This window comes from Desmodus rotundus, chromosome 7, assembly GCF_022682495.2.
Source record: "Desmodus rotundus isolate HL8 chromosome 7, HLdesRot8A.1, whole genome shotgun sequence".
Taxonomy (NCBI): Eukaryota; Metazoa; Chordata; class Mammalia; order Chiroptera; family Phyllostomidae; genus Desmodus; species Desmodus rotundus.
In genome coordinates, this window is record NC_071393.1 from 78,021,671 (window position 1) to 78,029,664 (window position 7,994).

Sequence of the window (7,994 nt, forward strand, 5' to 3'; positions counted from 1 at the left end):
TCACTTCAATCTGAACCTTGTTTTATTCTCCCTTAATAGCAGGGTTTGGCTAAATCGGTGATTTTTCAATGGGTGTGCCACAGGAATTTTTAAAACATGCAATACCTGACTATTCATTAGGGGCACTGACCTCTTTTCCTAGATTGTAAAAAAAAATAATAATAATAAATACAACAGTCAACACAACAATAGACGTCTGGTATGAATGAATCAAAATTATACGTAATTTTTTTTTGTCAGATCAGCAAAAAATACAATTTAGTTACTGAACACAGGTCCAGCTACTGCCATTACTGAGGCCAATACTCGAGAGGCAGGTGATATTGTAAAGAAAAGTGGTTATTTGCAGACGCTGGCCATGTGGAAGATGGGAGACTCGTGTCTCAAAGCCCATCTCCCCCTCTTGGTAGAGGCAGAGGTTTTCATAAGGAGGGAGAGGGGACAGAACAGAGAGATCAAGGGAGGGCGTTGAAGAGTTCTCTACGTGCAGACGAGCACAGTCCATTCCGATAAGGGAAGTGACGGTCTTGTGTGCATCGTCCTGGTCTGGTCATCCTGGATTCACGTCATCCTGGCTCCTTATCATCCTGATTTAACTGTCGAAGGTCAACAAATCTCCTGGAGCCTGGATACCTGGGGGTCAGAGTCTGTATCTTTTGTAGTTCCTAGGAATCTCATACAAACATGCTGTCTATCTATAAGGTACATTAGTCAGAGTCAGCACTTACAGAAACAGTATCAAAAGAATGATGGGGTGAGTTACAGTTTCCCACCATTACAGTTTTCAACTGTTACATTTTCTGGTGTGCTGTAGAATTTTACAAATTAGTTTGTGTGTTCCATGAGATCAAAAAGGTTGAAAATTGTTGGGCTAGATGATCTTAAGTTCTTGGGGACTGAGGACTTCTTTGTGTGGTGTCTCTCAGGATTGAGGTGTGAGGGGCCTTCTTGGGTTTTTGGTTCCAATCCAATACATGTGTGAAGGGATTGCCTGAGAGGGCAAGGGCAGCCTATGGAGACACCTGTGTCCTGGGCGTCATCTTGTTCTTCTCCTTAGCCTCAGTTTCTAGCCTCAGGTCCTGTGGGGTTCTGCATATCCCAGAGCTGGGCCTGGGAGGTCTGGCCTTGTCACTAACTTCCCTGCTGGGGGTCACTGCCTGGCCTCTCTGTGCTCCACACAGGACTGGAAACAGAGGCACAGCCTGGCTGGATGGGGTGGGGCAGCAGTTCATCCATAGTGAGGAGGGAGCGGTGGGAAGAAGGTGGGCCTGTTCTGGGTTCAGCACCCCTGAGGCAAGGTGTAGGTACAGCTCCCTCGAGACCAGCTCCAGGCTTCAGGTGGGTGGTGCTGAAGCCCTATGGGCCCTGCAGTGATTTCATAGGCTCTGTGTGCACTGAACCACCAGCCGCCAGCTTCTCCCACAAGCTTGCCTGAGCTCCTCCTCCACGTCAGGAATCCCAAGAGGCTCCTCAGGCTGAGACTGCCAGCATTGGCAACATCAAGGATCCTAAAGAACTTCCAGAAAAACTGTTTTCAGTAAGCAGTTTAAAGGACAGCATATTACCTCAGAGACAGTGAATGAGGAAAAAGTTAAGAGAAGAAAGAACTAATAGTATATTCAGGGTGAAGGTGAAGAAAGTGACTTACTGGGGCCTTTGGAGACTGGGGCTACTGGTTCTAGGGAGCAGCTGGGATTTCAGCACAGGGACAGACAGGCCTCACTAGAGCTCCCCTGGGCCTACTCCAGACGTGGCTTCCCCTGGTACCACCTACAAAAGTCCCACATCTTGCTGCACACCTGAAACTAGAACCTGAGGAACACCCATTGCCCTGTTCACTGGCCCCCAAAGCCATGCTGCCTTCTCCCAGAATGGGGCTCCAGAGAGAGTCTAGCTTCCAAGGGGAAGACAGACATTGCTGGGGTAGTTGGCTGTGACAGAGTTTCTGTCGTCCATTACAGGTCTAATCATTCATTGGCCACACTAGAGGACAAGCAGTTCTGCATTTGAAAGTGGTGATAGAAGGAAGAAGCCAATGGGATGTTTGGGTTCCCTCTAGTAAGAAAGAGGTAGGTACACATTAGGCCGCTCTATTTCCTTATGACCTTGAGCAACTCAAATTCTGCGAGCCTCAGGTTCTTCATCCTCTAAGTGGGAAAAATAATAATACTTACTTCAGGGTTGTCATAGGAACAGAATGAAGCAATTTTGAAGTCTTTAGAATGGTGAATGGCACCTTGATTTTGCTTAATGAGTGCTTGTGCCCCTACCCCTCCCTCACCAAACCTTATCTCTTCACTTGGTAAATAAGCAGGGTGGATGACCCCTAAGCCTTTTCCAGCTCTGAGCCTGGAGTCTGCAGAGGTGCTTGAAAGTATGTGAGAAGTTCCCCGGGTGGTAGAAAAGACCTCAGCCTGGCCATGACCCAGCATCCCTGACTTCTATAAACCTGTCAGGCAAGGAATATGGCACTAAAAGTAGACCTGGAGGCCAGGCAAGAAGGAAGAGTGAGAACCAGGTAAATGCACTCAAAAGCTGCCTCTTACCGGCCCACCCAGCTCTGCCGCTATGACCACCCAGAGGAGCCCTGTGCCGAAGGCCCTGAGGACAGGGACTCCCAAAGGCAATGGCCATGCCTCACACTGACATTATGGAAGTATTTCTCACTGGCTGGTGCAGAACCCAGCTCACACTGAAGGAGCTCTGGAAATGCCCGTAGCTTGATAGGCAGCCAGAACTCACTTTCAACTCTGAGCCATTGCCATCTCTACAGTCAGCCTGAGCTAACCCCAGAGTGCAGGCATCCTCAGCATGACTTATTGTGTAGAAGGGGGAACCAAGCCCCAGGGACCGGAAGGCCACATCCAGAGACCACAGCAAGAGGAGGCTCATGGAGGCCTAGATCACCCTACCCCAGAGCCCCATCAAAGAGTGTGAAGGATCCAAATAAGATGGACCAACCAAGCTAAATCTCCCTGAGGGACAAGGAGTGGGGCCAGCTGCTCCCTCCAGTCCTTTTTGGCTTTAAAGGAGATTGTGGGAGACCGTGTGGTGTGGTAAGAACAACACTGGACCAGTAGCAGAGTCCTGAGTTCTGGGCTCAGCCCTACACTAATTTTAGGAGAATTTAGGCATCTGTCATGGGGTCAGTAGAACCTCTCTCAGTAGCGTTGTCATCTATGAGATAGGACACTAAACTGTTCTGAAAAAGAATGAGGGAATAATCATGACAGCTAACCCCCATGCCTACTACAAGCCAGACACTTTTCTGAGAATGCCAGGCACCTTAGCTCATTTCACCCTCACAATAACTCTAGGGATTAATATCATTCCTCCCATTTTAAACCTCAGAAAACTGAAGTACAGAGATTAAATAATTTGCCCCAGATCCCCCCCCACACACACATACATACATATGTTCAGATATGTGTGGGGGAAATGTCTAGAAAGATAAACACCAAGCTGTTAATAGTTAACTCTGGAGGAGGAGATTTTGGGATTTTGTGTTGTTTGGGGACAGGGGAACAGGAGTACTTTTATTTTTTTACTGTATAAATTTGTGTACTGATTGAAAAAATTTTTTTGCTATGGTCATATATAACTTTTGGAATTTAAGAAAATGACTAAAGATGTCCCAACTCACTGTGACTTTCAGACCCAAATGCAGAAGAGCAAAAGTGGTGGCCAGGCTCCCAAAGCGGAGGATCCTCTCCATTCCCAGAAAACATTTGGCTGCAGCCAATTCCCAGGAACAAGGAGAGGATGGGACCAGCTACTTTCAAAATAATTACAACCCCAGCCGCTGACCCTAGCAGACCCCTGGGCAGTCTGGCCAGGGTGGTCTGTTACATCTTGGGCCCAAAAGTTACTCATAAGTCCTGAAGGACTGCAGGGTGGAACTGTTGGTTCTGTGAAGTAAGCTGTTTGCATGCTTCAGCCATGAGGCTGTATTCTTGCACTATCTTTTGGCCTTTTTAATTAGTCATCTGCTGACAAGCTGAGTGCTCACAGCGAAGGAAATCCCTTGGCACCTCCCTTTAGTTCTTGCATGCCTGCATCTGTGGTCTTAGTCATGTTTCTGGACTCCATGATGCTGAGTTTTATTCTAGAATAGAGTTGATGATCCTTCCCTCTTCAGAGGAATTAGGTTGGTACTCATTTATGGCTGTTGTTATGTTATCTGTGCTTTCTTCATCCCTCAGGCTTGTCTTGGTTACTTCCTTTTTTTGCTTCCTCCATTTCTATCCCCCACCTTATGATTTCTGTAGAGGACTTTGTATTTTCTGGGTTCTTGTTATTTTTATTTTTTAGATTTTATTTATTTTTAGAGAGAGGAGAAGGAAGGGAGAAAGAGAGGGAGAGAAAGATCAATGTGTGGTTGTCTCTCACACCCCCCCAACGGGCGACCTGGCCTGCAATCCAGGCATGTGCCCTGATTGGGAAACAAACTGACGGCCTTTTGGTCTACAGACCAACACTCAATCCACTGAGCCACACCAGCCAGGGCTGGATTCTTTTAAATTAGGTCAGAAGAGAACATTAACTCATCATTCTAGCTTTAAAACAATTTTTATTTATTGTTTTTTGTTTTGTTTTGTCTTTCAAATTATAGGAGAAGGCTATTTAGAAAGTTACAGGTGTAGTAGGAGTGAGCCTGATGGGCTGCGAAGGCTCAGGAAAGAAGTTGCAGAAGCAGGGCTCTTGGCACTGGGAGAAGGCAGGCGAAGGTAATGCACCTGGGGATGAAGAGGGGGCCTGGAAAAGCACAGGATGCTCCTGAGAGGAAGAGCGGGCCCATCTTTCTAGTTTTTTAAACTGGTTTTTACACACTGGCTGGGCACTCCGTTGGTTAGAGTTGCTTTTCAATGCACCAGGTCTGTGGGTTTGATCCGCCAGTCAGGGTACATACAGGAAACAATAACAATTTATATCTCTCTCTTTTTTTTCCTTTCTCTCCCTAACCAGTAATAAAATAAGGGGGAAACTGGTTTTTACCATAGAAAATGTAACAATATTTTAATCATTCCTGCTAATTTCTATGAACAATTATGTCATATTTTAATCTTGCTTTAGAGAAGTGTGGATTTGAGTGTTCTCTCCCCATCCCATTCTCGCCCCCCGCCCCCCAGCCTTACTCAGTCTTTGGTATTATAGTGCTGTCTAAAAACCCTGTCAGATATTTACTCCACTAGTTGTTCTCACAATGTCATACCCGATGCACTGTCTAATTAGACTTCCTGCTCCTGGATGTGACTTTTTCAGATCACTTCTCTTTTTTCGTGTCCCCACTGCTTCTAACCGTTTCTTCTACAGCTGATGATCTCTGTCGGTGAATTCTTTCCAGGCTTCCACTTGAAATTTTCTTCCAAAGGTGAAAATCAATTGGGATCCTTACCTTAAATTGCTAATTCCCTTTCCTTCAGGTTGTGAGGCCTTTCCTTCTGGTTCTTCTTTTTCCCCCAGTGTTGAGAAGTGAGATTCAAAAATGTTTTATTCCAGCTTCTTTAAAAAAATCCTTTCCAAGCATCCCCTTGAAACTGGAAAAGTCAGCATTCATGCTGCCTGTCACTACCAGAACCAGTAAGTAAAGACAAGGATTGAATCTTTATGGGCACTTTATTCGGATGCCAGCGATCTGAGGAGATGGCGGGTTATGTACCCTCAAACCCATCCTACATTTCATCTCAAGCTGACCTTTTTTATAAGGAGAAGAAAAGTGTAGGTAAGGGGTTTGAAATTCAGGGAAAGTTTAATCAGATAAAAGCTGCTGTCCAGGAATTTTCCTAGCATCTTTTCATCTGTTGACCAGTGATCCTTTTCTTTTATACAGACATTTAAAAAAATATTTTATTTATTTATTTTTAGAGAGGAGGGAGGGAGGGAGAAGGAGAGGGAAAGGAACCTCTATGTGAAAGAGAAACATCAATCGGTTGCCTCCCATACATGTCCTGACTGGAGACCGAACCTGCAACCTAGGCATGTGCCCTGATTGGGAATCGAACTGGCAACATTTTGCTTCTCGGGAGGATGCCCAACCAACTGAGCCACACTGGTCAGGATGACTGGTGAGTCTTTGTCTGAATCTGGGCAGCAGATGTCTCTTCCTGGAACACAATGGCTCAGATACCATCTTGATTGCTTGCAGCCCTCCTGGGGCGCAATGGTCAAATTGTGGGTCTCTTGGAGTCAGGGTGGGTCCAGTTATACATCCCAGTCACTGGAACAACCGATTTTTACATGCATTAATTACTAAGCTTATTAACTATGATTTAAAACTGAAAGTTTTCCAACTCTTGAGTTCCCCATCACCCTAACAAGTCACCAAATACTTCATCTACATTTATGTGGTCTTGTTTCCTCTCATCTCTTAATTTACAGAGCTGGCACGTAGATATATAGAAAAGTGTCATGGAGAGCCATATTGCTCTGAGCTTTACAACATTATGTCATTTCACCTTCACATTTGGCAGGAAATTGAGACTCAGGACAGCGATGGAACCTGCATGCAAATAGCTGACCCACGGGGTCTCGATCTCCAAAGACTTTTTCTCTAACCACAGTGATGCTGCATTTTCTTTGTGTTATTCTTGGTCACTGTGTGGCCCTTGTAACTAGTTATTTTCCTTGTTTAGTTGCTAAGCTGATTAACTTGTTTAATTTGCCTGGATTTAGGCTTTCTAGGCTAGTATTCTTGGCATTCCTGATTATTTGCTCTCCTGTATAGTGGAGATTTAACTCAGCTGAGAAACAAATATCCTTACCTTACCCCAAACCCCATTTTCCTAGAAACCTCCATTGTTAATAATTTGTACTATATCCTTGCAGACATATTCACACTGTATATACTTATACACACAGATTTAATTTTACAGAAGTGGAATCACGTCCTGTTTATATATATTTCCACGTCAGTACAGGTAGATCATATGTATCCTTTTCAGTGCTAGCTTTATTCCACACTTGGATGTACCATATATCACTGCATGCCCTTTATCATTCTCCTGATAGTGGGTGTTGAGGTTGCTTCCAAATGTTGCTATTCTAAACACAATTAATTTCCTTGTACACATGTCTTTTCATATAAATACATAAAACATTTCTGTAGAATTCTTAGAAGTAGGGTTTCCATGCTGAAGGATATTACCACAGTTTTTTGTCTTTTTATTATTACAATTTTTAAACATCACCCATGGTTTCCCTTAGGGAGGCAAACATATTTTCCTCTTTTCTATTTTCCAGAATAAATACTGTTTAATCAATTGGATATTTGCAACTCTTCAGCACTTCTCCCATTGTTTCTTCCTTCTTCAGGTTCCTTTTAACCACTTTTTCCCTTTTGGTGGTGAGATGTTGACTTTCTTAAAAATAAGCACGTATTCTATTCCAGGAACCACTCGTAGAAATGGATACGACAGACATGGTGTTCACATTTCATTGAGGGTAGTGACTGGGCGGGAAGAGACGATAAACATGACCCTTGCATAAAGTAAAATAAACAGGATAACATGTTATAGGTTGTTCCTGTTTTCTACTGCTGCACAAAAAACCAACCCACATTTAGTGGGTTAAAACAGAAATATTGAATTAAAAAAAAAATTTTCAGCAGTCAGCGATAACAATAATTTTGATTTTTCAACAATCACTGTAACACAACTACTTTGAATTTGTCTGTGCTGGCTGCCAGTCCTGGCATATACGGGGTGGACAAATGTAGGTTTACCGTTGTAATACAAATAAATGATACAATCATAAATAAATAATAATACAAGAATAAACTCTGTTTCACGTACTCAAAACTGTAAACCTATTTTGGTAAACCTGCCAGCCCCTGTATGTATTTATAATTTTAAAATACCTCTTTTTTTAATTATGAAAGTAATATATACTTTTATTCAAAAATCACCCAAATGTGAAGATAGAAAATGAAAGTCACTCTTAGTTCTATTCTACCTGCAAGGATAAGCACCGTTAACAATTTATAAATAAATATTTCA